Source organism: Saimiri boliviensis, chromosome 1, assembly GCF_048565385.1.
Source record: "Saimiri boliviensis isolate mSaiBol1 chromosome 1, mSaiBol1.pri, whole genome shotgun sequence".
In the NCBI taxonomy this organism is placed as follows: domain Eukaryota; kingdom Metazoa; phylum Chordata; class Mammalia; order Primates; family Cebidae; genus Saimiri; species Saimiri boliviensis.
The window spans coordinates 40,803,684-40,823,959 of record NC_133449.1 but is presented as its reverse complement, the minus strand read 5'-3'; the positions used below and the strand labels follow the sequence as shown (position 1 = coordinate 40,823,959).

Sequence of the window (20,276 nt, the reverse complement as noted above, 5' to 3'; positions counted from 1 at the left end):
ATCACATGTATATACTCTCATGGAAAGCGCATATGCTTTCAATCCTATTTCTTCAGGAACTCTACGTGCTTTGCCCCTAAGGGACAAAAGTCTAAACTTTTATTTTTCACTTACTTTCATGAGTAATGTCTGAATATGTACAATGACCACACTATCACTGTGTCTTATTATCACATCACTTTTAGCATCATAATTTTCCCGACAACACTAGCTACTTAAATATATTTTTAGCTGCTCAATCATAGTTTGATTTCAAAATATGATTGTCAGTGAAACTGTTCTCTGAGATTGCCGTTCAAATCCTTTTCTGGGTTACAGGTCAAGAGCAAATCACAAGCTACCATTAGGAATATGTCTATATATCTTCTTATTTTGCCAGGTGATTGCAACACCAACAACCAAAATCTGTGGTATGTTTTCTGATTTACATAGTACATTTTTGTATAGTTTCCCATTTAAAAGTCACAACTTCTTTTATAGAGGGCAAATATAATCAGAGAAAAAGTGGCTTCCCTGAAGGCATGCTACTATTCAGTTCTCAAGCAGGTATTTGATCTCAGGTTTTCTTTTGGCAAATATAAAAACAACACTTTTTATTACAGGACTGCTGAGGAAGTCAGAGTGTATTTTCATAGTGAATGTCCTATTGATTGGTGTTCTGTAGCGAGACCTGCTGCTTTTTTCTCAAGTGAAAATGCAAGTGGGTGGTAAAACTTTGTTCCATAAAATTCAAAGTTTTTTGTAAATGACCAAAGTTACAGAAAAAGTACTCAGTGAGCAGGCAAACTAATTATGACACACTGATGGATTTGGTATTATTATCTCAGGATCCGTGCTAACATCATATTTGTAATAATTGCAAAATACATTCATTTTGTGGTCATGTTAAATTATTATGGAATATATACAGATATTAAATCATGTTTCATTGGTTTCCACATTTACAGACAGATAAGAGTATAATTACATTAATCCTATTTTTTGTTTTTTTGTTTTGAGACAGTCTCCTTCTGTTGTTGAGGATGTAGTGTGGTGGTGCTCACTGCAACCTTCGCCTCCCGGGTTCAAACAATTCTCATGCCTCAGCCACCTGAGTAGCTGGGATTACAGGCATGCTGTATAAAATAAATACTAGTTGGGTAATTAGGATTAGCTTTCAGGCATGTGTCACCATGCCTGGCTATTTTTTTTTTTTTTTTTTTTTGTATTTTTAGTAGAGATGGGCTCTCATTGTGTTGCCCAGTCTGGTCTTGAACTCCTGAGCTCAAGCAATCCGCCACCTCCCAAAGTTCTGGGGTTACAGGCATGAGCTACCACACCTGGCTAACTGCATTAATTCTCTCTGGTTTTGTTTTGCAGATGATATACCAATTCACTTAGAAACATCTATACATTTCTAATATCTAGTTATACTATAAAAAATAAATTTATTGCAGCTAAAGATTCATTTGAATCCAAACTAAAATAATACAGAAAGAAGTAGAATGTGATAGGTCTGGCATGGAGGAAATTATTATCTTGTGATAGTATATTTATTTATATAACTATATGCACACTTGTGAGTGAGTGAGAGAGAGAGAGAGAGAGAGAGAGTGTGTGTGTGTGTGTACCGCAGATCAGCTAATTTTGGATTTAGACAGGCTCACAGATGTATTCATCCATACAGTAAGTGTAAGCCATGTGTAAATATATATGTTGATCAAAAAGAAAATGGAAGGAAGCTGAGAACCTGAGGGTGACTCAAGGCAAGCCATAGCCTCTGATTGTTTTCCTTAGGATAAAGAGTTATATGTTAAAATTCAGATGCTGCTGATTTCTAGTTGGATGTCTATAAGAAAGGAACTTAAGCCTTTGGATCTCTGTTTCTGCAAATGGAAAAATCAGAATGATATATCAGATCAGAAACACGTAGTCTATCTATCTACCTATCTATCTATCCATCTAATCTATCAACTGCATACTATATACTGATCTGTCAACATGGAACCATTTTCATAGTGAAAGCTCACATGGAATCACTAATTGTAAAACAAACTAAACTGAATTTTTCTTGTTGAAGCTAGGAGTCCACCTCACAAGCTCATCTTCTTTCTCTCTCTCTCTCTCTTTTTTTTTTTTCAAAGAGCTTTCAGAATCCCTTACCTTCTTTTAGGCTCTGTTTTCTTCTCAAGTCGTATTTTTACAATATTATTATATTACAAAACAATTTGAAAAAAACTGAACTAGATAATTTCTCGGTTTTCCTTATACTCTTACACTCAGTGATTAAAGCAAAGGAATAAACTCTTAAATATAAATTTAAGATTAATATCTCTCTCCTCCCCCTCCCTCTGAAATATGTGCATTTTAGTGACTTGTTTGAATTAAATTCTAACTTTGTTTGCTTATAAGTGGGTAATCAATGCAATTATTTAAATAAATGTATTATTCTCAGATATTTGTGAGTTATTACACTAATACCATCTCATTACATGCCTTCATACAAATATCCTTATTGTATTAATTAGCTTTACATTTCTTGTACTTTTCTTTCTGAAATAGTTTATTCCTTGTATTACATATAATAGATATAATTCAAATTAATTTATAATATTCCATATATATTTTAATATGTTTATAATTTTCTGTTATGTATCTATTGCACTCCTGATTACAATTTTACTGAATTCACAGATTTAATTGAGGAGAGCTTCATTTTCACTAATAGAAATATAGCACATTTTACCACTAATTATATCCTTTTATATTCTTCACTAAAGTTTCCTGATTGCACTCATGATACTTACGTATTTCTTCTTTAAATGCTTTTCTTATTATGATTTAAAATATATGGTTTAATTATTTTTGTAATGGAATGCTTTCATTATATTTTTAAAATTCATAGATCCTAGTAGATAGAAAAGCTGCATTTTAAGATGTTGGGCTTAAAACTGTAAACTTGTACTGGTTTTAAATAATTTTCTGATTATTTTATTGGTATGCAATCATATCCCTCACCAAAAATTGTTGAAATTGTTTCTCCTTTCAGAAACTTGAAGCTGCTTAGAATCTAAATGGTACTTTTGGCAAAAGGGTTGCCGATTTCTTATAAAGTTAAAACTCCACCTGCCATTTGACCCAGTAATACAATTTTTATATATTAATACAAGAGGTGAAAAAGTCTACAAAAATAATTCTGTTTGGATTTTCATAGCAGCTTTATTTATAGCATCTAAAAATTAGAAGCAATTCACCTTCCCATTGACAGGAGAATTGATAAACTAATTGTGGTTTATTCTTCAATGGAATTCAGCACGAAATACAAGAAAAAAAAAAAAAAAAAAAGGAACTACAACCTGAATTGATCTCATAGGCAAGCTGAGTAAAACAAACCTTTTATTCTAAGGATAGCTTTGTAGGCTGAATGCTAAAATCATTTATTTTTAAACTTACTTGTTTTGTTAAATATATTTAAGAGTATAATTTCAGTTCTCACTTCTGTGGCTACATCTGCATTCTTTAAATTTTGACATGTAGTGCTTATGTTTATATTCAAGTCTACCTATTTGTTAATTCCAGTTGTTCTTTTTTTAATGCTTAATTGAAAAAAAAAAAGATGAAAAGTGGGATACACATAGGAGTCAGATGACCATAGAAATTCTGAAATTCTACTGTGAAGATGCTGCCAGGTCATCCTACCCCAAGGATAGGCCTTCACTAGCCCTGGTTTTGCTACCTGAGGATGGTACCCAAGGCCATTGCTCTCTCCAGCTCTTGACCCCACTTTTGGGATGTACTTCCTTTTCTATTATCTTCCTTGCCCACATTTTCAGAGTTAACATGGAAAAGTATGACCTTTCTGGCAGCCAAAGACTTTCTGATCTGTCCCCTTCCTTTGCAACATTGAGAACCAGATGTATTTTTGGATCTGAAATATTTTGATTTTTTAGACCTGATTCACAGCACTTTTGCTAGCACATCTCTTTTTCAAAAGTTGATCAATTTCTTTGGCAAAATCTACCTCCATGAGTCTTTTTTAGATACACCTCTCTATATATTTAATTTCAGGTAATTTGGATGCAAGTTTCTGAGTAACAGGCATTTAATCTTTCTGAGTGCATTTACATCTAGGAGAAAGGTCTACTTGACACCAGCTAAATATTTTAAAGAGGGTTAACAGATGGAGTTGCAGCCACACTCTTGATTTGGTCTTTATCTTGAGCCCATTTTATACTGCTTGTATCCTGGGTTTGGTCTTTTGAGGCTATGTTTAAATGCCATACCTTGAATTTTGTGGAAATTGCTTTCATATTCTGACACTAAAATGTATAAACTCTTTGTTTTCCTTCTAAATTATCTTGTCAGTCAATATTATTCTGATCATTATCACTTTTTTGGATTATTTTAACAAACGCAACAAGCTGTAGTCACTCAAACTTCACACTTACAACATACTTTCAAATCCTCACCATCCAATTTTACAAAATTATTGGGAACATTTCCTGCTGTCAGGTTACTTTAGGCAGCACTTTTACCAAATATCTCACTACCATGTAACATGAGTCACTGTTGTTCAGCCTTCTATGTTTCTTTACCTTGCTGTCTATGTTCTCAAGTCAATACCATGTATTTTAGGTTTTTGTTACAGTAGCACGTTACTTCTTGGTAGCAATTTTTCTGCAGTTAGTTACTGATACAATAATGTTTCATAATCTATAACTACAAAAGATCAGTGGCATTCAACCATAAATATCTGTTTATTATCCAACCATTGGTGGGTTAGCTTGGATTCAGGTGATCTAGGTTGTGTTCTATTAGATGTCCAGTTCTATTAGTCTCAGTCTTCTTACCCAGTGAATGCCAAGGCATGTTCCTTTCATGGTGAAAGGCAGGAATCAAAAGATCTGTCTAAATTGTGCAAGCATGTTTCAAGCCTCTGTTCATGTTACCTGTACTAACATTCTATTGGTCAAAGCAAGCCACATGACTAAGCCCAAAGTAAATGTGATAGGAAGTGTAGTCATTCCATGTAATGGTGGTCATGAAGAGTGAATATTTTCTGAACGCTAATCCTAATCTACACAACTAGTATTTATTTTTATTTTATAGCAAAATGATTTCTGATACTTTATAGAAATCATCTCCCTTAGTAAAAAACTAAGTATATTGGAGAAATTTTTTTAAAATCTGAAGACAACTAAAATGTTCTTGTTTTCTGTTTTGTTTGCTTTTTATGAATTACGATTATAGGGGTTTGATGGACTTGGGGACTGGCCAATGTAAAAATATGACAATGACAGGCTGTAGCATACCAAGCTCTACTGGGCAATGCCTTGTCAGGTTGGCAAGTAGTGGGAGTTGCTCTCCAAAGGAATTTGTCCAGATGCTGAGGTGTAGGGGTCTGCTACTCAGAAATGGAGGGGGCTTAGAGAGGGAAGAGAAATCCCATAGGAGAAGGGAATCTGAGGAGGGGCTTAAATGTCCTGGTGACATTTAAGGTGATATTAAGTCATAAGGTGATTCATATTAAGGTGATATTTAAGAAAGCAGGAAGTCTATGGGTCAGAGGACTCTGAAAGGTAGCAGTGGCCTGGGACCTTACCACTGAAAATACTTATTTTATCAACAGATAACAATTTTTTCTAAGGTTCCTGAGGTATACAAAGCAGTCTCTGTATGCAAAACACTTGCTTATTTAGGCTATTTTTAAAATAATTAAATGTGCAAAAATTTGAATCTCATGCCAGTAGGCTTTTGAGCTAACAGCTCTCAGCCTGCAGTGAAGGAATAAACAAGCTTGGAGGCCAATACACAGATGCAATTTTTGGCTCATTTATGTAACAATGACGTAAGAGAAAAAAATAGGTGATGATACATGGAAGATTGGCTGTAGTTTGAGCTGTGATAGGGTTTTTAGGGATTTTGGTTAAATATGTTATTGAATTCCTCTGAACCTGATTTTCCACTCCTAAAATAGAAGATTAGAGCAAGAATCCACAAACTGTAGCTCACAGGCCAAATCTGGTCTATCATTTGTTTTTGTAAATACCCTTTTATTAGAACACAGCCACATTCATTCACTGAAGTATTGTTTATGGCTGTTTTCCCTCTATACTGGCAGAGTTGAGTAGTTGTGACAGAGACCATATGGCCTACAAGGCCCACATTTTTACTACCCAGCCCTTAACAAAAAAGGTTAGCTGACCGCTGGACTAAATGTAACACAGGCTTTCTTTAGCTTTAACCTTTTTTTATTAAAATATCTTTTAAAGCCCAGCTTTTATCATCTTGCTCAGAGCTCCTGATTCCATTTTTGATTTACCTTTTGAACAATCAATTAATATTTCAGCTTTGCCGTCTGCTTGTTTCATATGACACACTATAGATATTATTTTCTACAGCTAAAATAATGCCAATCTTACTGAATAAATCAGTAGCTATTTAATTTTCACGTCAAACCTAAAAGGAAAATGGAAACAGAAAGCAAAAATAGTGCAAGAAAATGAAAATGAGAAATATAATATTTAATTGAAGTAACATGAATATGTTGTGTTAAAAAATGTAATTACATAATGGATTTCGGCTTGGGTCATGCAGCTTATCTCTGTCTTAGTGTGAGTGCCCATGCTTCTTTGGTCTCAACAGGTGTTCAGGTCTACAGTTTCACATCTTATCTGACAGTGGACAAAAATTAGCCAGAAGAAACTCATTCTTTTCAGTCACTTAAGTTTTCATTTGGCAAACATTATTCTAATGTATTAATTCAATATTTCAACTAGCAATCATTCATTATTACAAGGAGCTTTAGAACTGTCAGAAGTCAAAAACCTCTGAGAAATCATTATTCCTCACTTCTCTAATAAAAGTTGAAATTGTTTTGCCATATGACGCATAAAATTTTATACAGATCTTCATTATATTACCAGCTTAAGAATAGCAAAACACATTATATAACTATGTATCATATATATTTTAAAAATAATTTAAAGCATAATGAGAATTCTCACCTAAAAAAGGGATATATGTTCTTCTTAGAATGTTTTTGTCATACATATTCACAATGATTTCTTCATGAAAGGCCTTTGGAATGTGATTGAAATCAGAATTCATTTAAATTAAACTCTAGTATGTACATTATGATGAAGGCCAAGAGAATAGAGTAAAAAGATAATGGTCACTGAGTTTCAAATAGAAAAATGATTTTCAAAGAGAAAATGCAAGATGGGAATTAATGTTTAAATATACTTTTGGCTTACAGGAAAACTATAGTTTGATGGAGTTTTCTAATTTCAGTACATATTATGTTTGCTATTTATGCAGATTCCATAGTGAACTGCACCTAGATCTTGCTGATGTATGCTGACTCATTACACTGTTTCAAGCATTAACCATTGGTGCCTTCAGAAGTTCTTTCCTTATTTAATACTGAAAACCTTGTACATTAACTTCTTATTTTATTTTGTTTGTTTACATTGGGTAGTTGAAAAAACTGAGGCTCAGAAACACAAAAAATACACTAAAAATAAAATAAAAAGGCAGCAGAGCCAGGTTTCAAACCTTTCTCCTGGCTTTAGATATCTAAATAGAATAAGGACAAACATCTCACCAAGCTAAATCCATGCTGATTCTGACCTGGTCTGCTGACATCTATATTGATAATAAAACTGGTGAAATCCTGGTTTAAAAATAATAATAATTAGGACAAAATCCTTTATAGTGCCTTCTGAGAACTTTCCATGACAAATATCAGCCATCAAAAAAGAAAATAGTAGAATATCGGCACTAGAAGAAAAGCTAAAAGCTTACGGGCAAACGTTAATTGAGAGCAAAGTCAAACTTAGTTATAATGGTGGTGGCTGAAATCGCAAATTTCTCAAATGTGATTTTTCCTTTGTTTCCTTGCTCCTCTCCATGCTAGAGCACTGTTTCGCTGTTGTTGTTATTTGTTTTTTATTTTGTACTCTCCTTCCTACAGTATCTAGAAACTACCCCAGCAGAGTACCTACTTGGACCTCCTTTGCTAAGAGACATGGAGGGGATCAGCATGCCATACCAATATACCCAGTGACTAGCAGGAGATGATAGGTCTTTATGAAATCTCCCGGGTCAGATGGATTGGGCTTTCTTTAACACAGTAGATCAACTGCCCTCATGCTGTGGCTTTTGTTGATACTGTGGAAGTCATTTAGCTTGTCTCCAAAGCAGCACGATCTTGACAAGGTTTCAGTTCCTGCTGCTGAATAGAATATATTCAATGCCTAGGCAGTTTGCAGCAGCAATTAAAAAAAAAAAAAAAAAAAAAAACAACAACAAAAACCCTTAGCCTTGTTTCCTTTGTGTAAAGATGTTGACAGGCAGTAAAGAGCTCTGTGGCACACTTCCATAGGTGTTGAAAATGGCTTGTGTTTTCAGATGCACCTCAAATTCCAGAATACATGAACTATAAAGCAAATGCCAATCAGGTTAATGATTTCTTCCCACAGAATTTCATTACAGAAGTAGAGTCGAGTTTTCTGATATATAATCTAAAGTTTCAGTTGAATGCATTTCACCAAGAAGAGGTTGAGGCGTTATGACCAAACAATATCCTTGATATTTCTGTGGCAGAAAAAAAAATAGTTTTCACAAAGGCATTCTGTACTGCCCCTACTTTCTCTTGGCTCCCACTCCCTTTCCTGAAGAATTATTTTTCCTTAGATAGTATTTTCTTTCTTGATTAAAATTTTTTTCTCATCACTAATTGTTTCTCATGAGATTGCTAGGTGACGGGACTGTGATATTATTCAATCACAATATTGATATTAAATTAGTTTTTAAATTTATTTTATTTTAGTAGAAGGACGGTGAGGGGATGGGGAGTTGGAGAGAGAGAGCATGGGGAGAAATGCCAGATATAGGTGATGGGGAGGAAGGCAGCAAATCACATTGCCATGTGTGTACCTATGCAACAATCTTGCATGTTCTTCATATGTACCCCCAAACCTAAAATGCAATGAAAATTAAAAAAATAAAATAAAAATAAAATATTTTAGAAGTGATATCTCACTATGTTTCCCAGGCTGATCTTGAACTAGCCTCAAGTCATCCTCCTGTTTCAGTGTCCCAAAGTGTTGGGATTACAGGTATAAACCACTGGGGCTGGCCAATAAGTTCTTTAAGCATGCTCTCAAAAGTCTGTTTTTGGATTTCCAGTGTCTATTTAACTATTTGTGCTTGGCTTGGCATCTTTTAAATACTCATCCTGCATTAGAGGAATTTAGTACATTAGAGGTCCTGCCTACCCAAGTCAGAAACCCTTCTTTTCATAATATCCTTAAAAACAGAAATTAGAAGAATATCCAGGTCTCTTTCAATTAGACAAACACACATGAGAGTCTGATTCAGGAGAAAGTGATGTGAGAAAGAGGATGCTGGGAAGAATTTATATGGGAAGATACAACTTATGTTGAAGAGATACCTGGTGGTCAGAGCATCCTGTGCGTGGCGTTGGCTTTGGGAGTTCCAGGGTTTGAACTTGGAGGTGGCTACTGCAAAGTCTGCACTAGAGTAGTCTGCAATCTAATCTAGGTGCTGGAATCTCTAGTCCTAAAAAGTCTTGGGTCCTTGCAGAGACTCAGTGAGCTGCCTCTATCTATCTATCTATCTATCTATCTATATATATATCCATCTATATATATCCATACATATATACATATATCCACATACACACCACACACACATACACACACACACATAACATATATATATGTGTGTGTGTTGGGGGGGACATTATATATAGCTAAAGTGGATACTCTTGTAAAACCATTACTAATAGATAACCAAACTTTCAAACACTGACTTTCAGTTCTTATTTTGATATTTCATGTAGCTCTTAACAGAAAGAAGCATAGCAGATGTTTTCCCTTAGATGCCAACCATTGATTTAATCTATTTTATATTCACCTTGTTTAATCATCCACCGTTACGTTTCATATGGTGAATACTTAATAAATACTTATTCAAACCTTATGATATAAAGCAAATTCTATGTATCAAGTGCTTGAAGGCAAAGAAACATTAAATTTATCGTAAGTAGAAAATATTGCCTTAGAACTTAGTGGATTGAAAGTGCCTTGAGGGAAGAAGTAGAACAATTAGATGAAAAGAAGGAAGGTGGGTAGTAGGAAAGAGGAAAAATAGGAAAAACTTGTTCAGGATCCACAAATTATCCTTTAGTTATGAACAAAAGGAAAAAAAATGCTTTTTCATAAGCTATCAAAAAATAAATGTTACCATTTAAATCATGTCTGTGAAAGCAAAGATGTCATTCTAAAATTTAATAACACTTGTCCAGAATGTGGTTTTATTATTTTTACAATAAAATGTGGAAAATGCAGTAACAAAGGATAAAGTAATAAATCAAGTTGCCAGCATGATAAAAAAATTATTAGAATAATATCAAATTTAACTGGACTCTCATTTAATGGGGTGATGGATAATAAAAATAGTTTTGAGGCAACAGGCAATGGGTGACTCCAATTCACACAGCTTCAACAGTGAGGAAGAAGGCGTCTGGTTTCACAAAATAATAACACGTGTCATTTTCAGCAACTAAAATTTCATTGTCTGAGTCTTGTTTGGGATAGTGCTCTAATTTAGTAACCCCTATTTTAATTGTATTTTTACAATGAAGTTGACTTCACTTTCAGGTGTCATCAATTCAGTTTTCAAAGCCTGTATGTTTCCATACACATCTACCTATACTACTTACAACTACTAATAAAATAAGAATTATTCAGAAAGGCAGAATAAGTGGGTCAGAATGCTATTCTGTTAAAACTGCATCATTTTCCTACACAAGTGAAAATCAGCAAGGTATTATGTCATACAAGTGCCAATTTATTGAAGGTATAGAATCAAATAATTTTAGAGGTTAAATGGACTTTAAAGGTCATCACCAATTTTCTACTTCCTTATGAAACTTTTCAATAATATCTCTGGCAGAGGACCACATAACTGTAGTGGTAGAGACTCCGTTTCACATTAAGTGTCTGTTTGTTTTCTTAACAAAATTGGTCTTTTTGCATGCTACAGGCATAATTCTAGGAGGGTGTTTGCTAGATATCATATGCCACATGTTGTAAAGGCATATCATTAGAATGTTCTTCCCACTCTACAGGGGGCTAAAATTCATGCTTTATAACCCATCAATAGCCATGCATGTATTTAAAATTAATCAACAGTTAATATTTCTATGTATCTTGAACTTCATCCAAATAGCTAAATTTAATTGTTAGGTAGAGAAGTTGGTATACTTCCATTTAATTACACTTTTTAAAATCAGAATAGTAATCTTTATTAAAATATCAAGGCTTACCAACTCAAAGAACACCAGTTCAGCCGGGCACAGTGGCTCAAGCCTGTAATCCCAGCACTTTGGGAGGCCGAGATGGTAGATCATGAGTTCAGGAGATTGAGACCATCCTGGACAACATGGTGAAACCCTATCTCTACTAAAAATACAAAATTAGCTGAGCATGGTGGCACACTTCTGAAGTACCAGCTGCTCAGGAGGCTGAGACAGGAGAATCACTTGAACACAGGAGGTGGAGGTTGCAGTAAGCCGAGATTGCACTCCAGCCTGGTGACAGAGCAAGACTCTGTCTCAAAAAACCAATAAATCAACAAACAAAACTACCAAGTCAGGCATGGTGGCTTACACCTGTAATACCAGCGCTTCTGGAGGCCAAGGCAGGAGGATCAATTGAGCTAAGGAGTTTAAGGTTGCAGTGAGCTATAATCTTGATGCTGCACCCCATACTGGACTAAAAAAAAAAAAAAAAAAAAAATTAAAAAACCTATTTAAGAGAGGATATACATTGAGCAAAATAAACATATAGGCACACTTTATCTTCTTTTTCATAACTATTTTTTAACAATGTGCTCTAATTCCCAATCTTGTTTATGAAGAGAATTCTGCCTTCTATTGGCTAATCAAAATATAACATATTTTCTTAACTTTGAATTACAGGTCTTTCTTGATTTTAAAACTGATGCAGGGCTGATGTGTCTCCTTTGCCTTCTGCCGTGATTATGAGGCCTGCCCAGATGCTGAACTGTGAGTCCATTAAACCTCTTTTCTATATAAATTACCTAGTCTTGAGTATGCCTTTATTAGCAGCATGAGAACAGACTAATACAATATATGCAAAGTTTCTGACACATATAAAATTGAAAGTATCAAGGCATAGTACATTTTGAATAGTATGTAAATGTGTTTTTAAAAGCCCCTATTTTTGAATGTACATAAAATTTCTGAAAGAATACTAGGCCAAAGGGAAGTTCACACAAATACACACACACACTATGAAATTTTTTAAAAATACCTTGAAATTTCTCTAAAGGGTTATCATTTAAAGCAAAAAGGAACAATATTGTATTGTAGCATTAAAAGCATATTTAGAAGACATATAAGAAAAGCACAAAGGACAGGAAAAAATGGGATTATACTGTTGCAAATTTTATACATTGTTTGACTGTAGATAAGCAAAACATGCATATAGTAATCTCTAGGGCAGTCAGAGAGAAATTGTATAAAGAGGATAACTCAAGAATTTGTGGAGGAAATACAAATCAAATATTAGAAAAACATATTGCTCATCAAAAAAGGGCAGATAAAGATCTGTGGAACAAAATGTATGTTAGTATTTGGAACAATATCAATACTTACAATAATTAGAACAGAAACACTCCAATTAAAAGACTTTGATTATAAGACTGAATTTAAAAAATCAAGATCTGCCTATATGCAGATAAATTGGATAAAATAGACAAAGTATTTGAAAACATATCTCAGGGCCAAGGCTTTATCTCTAACGCTTCTGAAACATTAATGAGCTCAAAAATCACTTTGGGGTTCTTGTTAAAATGCAGATTTTTATTCAGAGTTCTAGTGTAAGACTCAAGATGATACATTTGTAACAAACTCCCATTTGTTACTGATGCTGATAAGATAAATATGATATTTGAGAATAGATATCCACTATGATCTTACAGTCCTTTTGTGTATGGAATGAATTTGTAAGCATACAGGACAGATTGCTTTGATCTGGAATCCAGAGAAGGAGAGCCAAGACATGGGATATTGACTTTATAGGAATTTGACTATGTACATGGATAAGAATCTACATGTTACTTGGAGAGAGATATAAATAAAACTCCAAAATCACAAAAACAAAAAGCCCGCAAAATACACTACTTCACAAGCTTCAAGTATCCTTTTTGAACTGGATCCTCCTGATTCCAAGCTAAAGGGGTGAAAATATCTAAGCTAGAAGAGCAGCTATGATACAACTTTAATAATGGGTATAAGGAAACCTGTGCATTTTTTTTTGTTTGTTTGTTTTCCCCCTTTTAATAATGGAGATAAATTTTCAAAGAAAATATTAAAAATAGTAAAAATAATAAAATTAATTAAAGGTCACATTTAAAGGGGCCTTTATTTGCAGAAAAAATTAAGCGTAAACATTTTTCTTGATTTAATAATCTTTCAGGCTATGTGGTTTTAGTGAAAAATTCAATTTGACTACTTTCAAAGAGAGTCACTAGTCTTCAAAAATAGTTAATTCTCAAAATTATAACTAAGATACTTTTCTCATTTAACAGCTACACAGTCAATACAAAGTGTATTTTGCATCATATTAACACTGTATGTCTCTAAAGCTCAGCATAAATAAAATATGTACAGACAAAATTATTTTCTCTTTGATTTATATTTTTATTTTAGTAATACTTTACTTTCTGTTCTGATTAATCCTAAATAATCACCAACATCTAGGTTAGGGTAATGTTGCTTGAAAAATCTTAGAAGTTTACTAAAAGAAAATGGCAGACAAAAAGTGACAAAGTATATCACAGAGCAGAGTAAAATAACTACTTGGCTTTTGCACCATGCTAATTTCTTGGACAGTGTATTTAACAGAGTCTGGTCTGAGGATTGAAGTTCCAGAAAATTGCCTTTGTTAAGCAGTCTCAAAATTAATCAGGCTCTCAATTTTATGGGATATGAATACAGAAAGCAGAATATTAAAACATAGAGATGGCAGATTTTTTTCCACCTGATCATATTTCGCTCTTTGATATGACACATGCCTTTCCTGGAATCATGATTTCTAAGAACCTGAATTCAGAGCCTTTAAGATGATTTACTGTGTGAACTCAGAGCACAGGAAACTGGGCTAAAGGGTGTGTGGCCATGGAAAATCCTGGTGATCTCTGTCATCACAGGATGTGGCTGTGTAGTGATTAGAGGGCTGTGCAGTAAGGCTTGCATTACCCTAATCTGGTGTCTCTACCTACAAACTTAGATGAACACTGATGATTCTTCCACTGCCTTCGCTTCATGTTTCTAGACTCCACTTAGACCAAGCACCTTCATTCTATTCACTCATTTTTCCTTCAGGCACTGTGGTAGGCAGAAGAAAATGGCCCGTAAAGATGACCACATCCTCACTCCCGGAACCTAAAAATACGCTATGTTTGGTACCTAGCCTAAGTACCAATCTTTGGTACCCTAGGTACCTTTTGGTACCTAGCATAGGTACCAAGTTTAAGATTAACCAACTTTAAGATAAGGACTATTCTCGATTATCCAGATAGGATGAATGTGATCACAAGGGTTCTTAAATGTGGAAACAGGAGGCAGAAGAGTTAGTCTCAGAATGAGGCAGTATGAGGTGACTAGATTGGACATTGCTGGCTTTGGAGATTATAGGGGACCAGGAGCCTAGAAATGCTAGCAGCTTCAGGAAGCTGAAAAAGGTGAGTAAATGAATTCATCCCTCCAGCCTCCAGAAAGAAATGCAGCCCTGCTAACACCTCAGTTTTAGTCCAGTGAGATCTGTTTCAGACTTTCGACACTGAGAACTGTGAGATAACAAATTTGTGTTGTTTTAAGTTGCCCAACACTGTGGTTACTTGTTACAACAGCCAATTGCTAAGGCACATAATTATGTCCCGTTGCTTTACTTTTGTCTTAGGAAATATATTGTGTTTTAAGGGGATTTTTACCACTAAGAATTTTATCCAGTGTGAGCTGACCATAATGAAGACCAACTTATTGATGACTTACCTTACTGTAGCTTTCTATATACTGACAACAAAAGCACAGGATATGGAGTGAAATAGTTGGAGTTCCAACTCTGGTTTTTCATTTGACGGCTCCGAATTCTCCAATCAGTTTGTTTTAAAGACCATACATTTCCTAAACTACTATGCTTACTCAGCTGTCTCTAACTAGCCTGACACATAGGATGTTTTGAAGTTCAAGTTGGAAATGATACATAATTAAGATAATCAGCTTATTTTCTCACTTTAAAATGATAGATATGAAGATTGAAAGGAAATGCTTTTTAGAAGCTGACTAGCTTAGCAGAAGACATTTGCCCTATACCACTGTTTTTAAAACTTTGCCATTGATTTTACCGGGGAGCTTGGTTGAGAAGTGGGGAAAGGTTGAAGGAAGGGAGAGGTTGGGTGGTGAACTAATTTCCTCCTCACTCACACTCAATTTAAATCAAAGCAATACCAAATTGTGTAAAATAGAATTTGAAGTAAAGAGAGATGGTTAAAAGAAGTTGAAAACCTTTGCACTGTGTTATGTGCAAATGCACGTCCGTGTAGCTTTGAATCGTTCCTCTGGCCTGTGTCAACATTTGGAGCTGATGCACAGTTCCTATAAGCATGTGCATAGAAACAGAAGGAACATATTTGCATATAGGATTAAAGGAGATGGCTTCTGTAAAATGTCTAGCACAGAGCCACGGGGTATATTTTTAGTACATTCCAATTTTAGTTGAGTAAAGATGGAGTATTTAATAACATGAAGTGGTGTGAAGCCAAGAAATGTGGTAGGTTCAATTCCTTTCCACCTCCCTTACTCTTGGACTCTGACTTTAGACACTAAACAATTCCAGGACATAACTGAAAAGACATTTCAATTCCCTTCTATTCTGCTTACCAGGTAAATTAGGCTGTGGAATATTTTTTAAATGAATTTTGTTCTATTTCTAGAATGTCTTCTCTAGAAAGTTTCTGTCTGTTGAATTCATTATTCAAAATTGAATGTTATTGCTTTGAGTAAATACCGGTATGATGTTTACTATGTATTTGCATTGTGCTGGCATTAGATAAGGATTCACATAGTGTTCCTTCTTGTGATAAGTGACATATTTTAAAAGAGGGGAAAACCACAGAAATGAATTTTCATCGTTTAATAAGATATGTTCAATGTCTGTCTTGCAAAATGTTGAAATACCATACAGTTAATGATAAAATAATTACTATTCTTAAACATTTCCAAAAGACCAAGTATACTATGAAAATGTTTTTTAAAGACATTTATTCAGCATCACAATCAGACTATTACATTTATCAATCAACTGAATGGGTGCAAAAAAAAAATCTATGTTAAAGCCCTTTATTGGAATACCTTACACTTTCCACAAATCAGAAACTAAAATTACCTGTTATGCAAGTAGTCACAAATATAGTCCTCATAAATATTTGTCTAAAACATGTCTTCTTTGTAGCAGCTGGGTCCTGCCACCACTGTGCTTGGCTGAGTTCACAAATCTGTTGTAACCTGTAGCTTCCCTGTCACTTCTCTGGCTCTCCTCTCCTGCTGATCTTTGTTTCCTAATTAAAATCTTCTGCCACTTTCATGGATACTGCTGCTACTGGAACTGCCATAGTCACCTTGGTTTCGTGGTTTGGCAAAGTACTGGCCTCCACCACCATATGGTCCAGAGCTTCTGCCTCCAAAGTTTCCTCCCTTCCTGGGTCCAAAATTTGAAGACTAATTGTTATAATTGCCCAAATCATTGTAGCTTTCACCACATCCAAAATTGCTTCCATCATTACCAAATCCATTATAGCCATCCCCACTGCCACCATATCCACCACCACCATGGCTGCCACCAAAGCCATCATGACCACTGATGTTTCTTCCACCACCAAAGTTGTCATTCCCACCAAAACCCCCTCCATGACCACCACCAAATCTTCCAGAACCACTTTGACCTCCTTGACTGGATGAAGCACTAACCATCTCTTGCTTTACAGGGCTTTCCTAACTTCATAGTTGTGGCCATTCCAAGTATGGTATTCTTTTTTTTTTTTTTTTTTTTTTTTCATTTTATTTTTTTAAGTTCTGGGGTACATGTACAGATCATGTAGGATTGTTACATAGGCATACACATGCCATGGTGGTTTGCTGCATCCATTCCCCCATCATCTACATTACATATTTCTCCTAATGTTATCCTTCCCAATCCCTCACCCACTGCTATCACTTCCCAGTGCCCCCACCCCGCAATGGGCCCCAGTGTGTGATGTTCCCCTCCCAGTGTTCATGTGTTCTTAATTTTCAACACCCACTTAGGAGTGAGAACATACAGTGTTTGGTTTTCTGTTCTTGTGTCAGTTTGCTGAGAATGATGGTTTCCAGCATCATCCATGTCCCTGCAAAGAACATGAACTCATCCATTTTTATGGCTGCATAGTATTCCATGGTGCATATGTGCCACATTTTCTTTATCATTGATGGGCATTTGGGTTGGTTCCTTGTCTTTGCTATTGTAAACAATGCCACAATGAACATATGTGTGCATGTGTCTTTATAATAAAATGATTTATAGTCCTTGTAAATCATCTATCATTGATGGGCATTTGGGTTGGTTCCAAGTCTTTGCTATTATAAACAGTGCCACAATGAATATATGTGTTCATGTTTCTTTATGATAAAATGATTTATAATCCTTTGGGTATATAACCAATAATTGGATTGCTGGGTCAAATGGTATTTCTATTTCTAGATCCTTGAGGAATCGCCACCCTGTCTTCCACAATGGTTGAACTAATTTATACTCCCACCAACAGTGTAAAAGTATTCCTACTTCTCCACATCCTCTCTGGCATCTGTTGTTGCCAGATTTTTTAATGATTGCCTTTCTAACTGGCATGAGGTGGTATCTCAATATGGTTTTGATTTGCATTTCTCTAATGACCAGTGATGATGAGCTTTTTTTCATATGCTTGTTGGCTGCATCAATGTCTTCTCTTGAAAAGTGCCTCTTCATATCCTTCGCAAAGACAGTCTTATCCATGGAATCATGGTCGTCAAAGGTTACAAAGGCAAAGCCCCTTTTCTTGCTACTGCCTTGATCAATCATGATTTCAATCACTTCAGTTTTTCCATAATGTTCAAAATAATCTCTTAGGTGATGTTCTTCACTGTCTTCCTTAATTGGTATATAAATGTTCTTCCTTAATGCCACCAACAAATACCTTTTTTACAATTGAGTGGGCACTTGGTCTTTGACAATCTCCTCTTGAAACAGCTCTCTTTGCTTTCACAACTCTTCCATCCACCTCATGTGGCCTTACTTTCATGGCAGCTTCCACCTCCTCCACAGTGGCATAGGTGACACACCCAAAGCCCCTGGAGCACCTGGTGTTTGGATCTCTCATTACCACACAGTCTGCGAGTGTTCCTCACTGCCCAAAATGGCTCCTCAGTCTCTCATTGGTTGTTTCAAAGCTCAACTTTCCAATGAAGAGCTCCCTCGGTTGTTAAGGCTCTTTAGGAGACTCTGACTTAGACATTACTGCAGGGAGAAGAGAGTTTAACGATACTTCTTAGTCAGAGTCCACAGGCAGAAAGGCTATGAAAATATTTTAAGCAAATAAATGTGTTATAAATATTTACAGAACACAAGAATTCTTACTATTATCAGAGCATGTGAAAAATATATTAAATAGACATAATATTATCATTTTATTTGAATAAAGCTCGATGAATTATCCCAAGAAAAAGTTGAAGAAACAAAAATACTTTCAAAACTTACTAAGGTTGAATGATAAAATGTTTTTTCTTAGTAACTTTGGGATAATTTATTTTGGGTAATTATTGAGATACACTATATACTATAAAAGTTTGATTTTATTTACAATTTTTACAATACCCCCTTTTCCCACACACTTTCTAGACGAAAACAACCTGAACTTCTATCATGTGTTCTTTCGGGGAAATATTTGGTACACACATATACAAAATAAATAAAACCTAAAACCTACTTTAAAAAGCTTCTGTAATGCATTGATTTCATACACACACATACTTGCCCATGTGTATAATTCTACATTGTGTTCCTTTATGTATATATTTGTGCTAACTTATATATAAACATATAAATTGTCATTATCAATACTGAGATTATTTGAGATCATGTATAAACATAATCATCTAATGACTGAAGACCTCAGTCTAGGAAACATTTCTTTACTAAAAATTATTATGCTTAATTCAATAATAAAAACAACATTTGTTTTTACTATTTGTAACAGCTTTTGTACTTTTGGAAACTATATGTTTTCAAACATTTGAAAATTTATTGAAATTTTTCACAAACAACAGCTTTTTTTACCCATTACAATTATAATCAAAGAAATATATACAGATTGTACATTCTAATGACTATTTGTCTCAAATGGATGCCAATCTATACTGTGAAAATATAATGGAAATTTGCCTTAACTTTGCATATTGGGGTGATCACAGGCAATCACTACATATCAAATTCTCTTCACTTCTAGATTCTGGAATTCTTTTTCCTGCCTTTTGTACTGTTAAAGTTCCAAGACTGATACACTAGGAGGAGAAGTTTTCTAGAAGACCAGTTCTTAAAAGTTGTATTACTATATATGATATATGCAAAAAGTATACAAGACACATTAGTTCTAATCAGTCTACATACACTTACTGAACAATTACTGATGCCTAATAGACATCTCAAACCAAATATTTTATAACTAAATTCCTGTCTTCCCCTACAAACTTGTTCTACCACATTGTAAATAGTAGTAATTCTATCCTTTCAATTAGTCCTAGAATCTTTGTGTCACCCTTGATTTCTCTCTGTCTCTCAAAAAATCCTGTTATCTTCAAATATTTCCAGAATCCTGCTACTTCCCACCACCTCTGCTGCTTGTCAAGCCATCATCATCTCTAACTCCTATCCTTACTGCTACCCTTGTTCTTGTTACAGTCTAATCTCAACCTAGCACCCAGTGTTAGCCCCCTAAGAACAGATCATGCCATCTCTTAGTTCACATGTCCAAGGGCTCCCGTCTTACACAGAGTCAAGGCCAGCCTTTCACAATGGCTGTGAGGCCTGTCACACTGGCTACCTGCTATGTCTCTGACCTGTTCTTTAGCTCCAGCCACTCTAGATTCTTCTTGGTGAATTATAAAATCAGAA

At 34.9% G+C, this 20,276-nt stretch overlaps 1 long non-coding RNA gene and 1 pseudogene across 2 annotated transcripts in view; one reads left to right on the top strand and one right to left on the bottom strand.

The window, feature by feature from the left end:
* Positions 1 to 20,276, top strand: part of LOC141580309 (uncharacterized) — a 770,493-nt gene that overhangs the window by 545,207 nt on the left and 205,010 nt on the right. For both annotated transcript variants that reach the window (XR_012512504.1, XR_012512515.1), the window contains exon 4: positions 11,990 to 12,076. This is a non-coding gene — a long non-coding RNA (uncharacterized LOC141580309). The remainder of the gene's footprint in view (positions 1 to 11,989; positions 12,077 to 20,276) is intronic.
* On the bottom strand, positions 16,658 to 18,621 carry LOC120366310 (heterogeneous nuclear ribonucleoprotein A1-like; annotated as a pseudogene).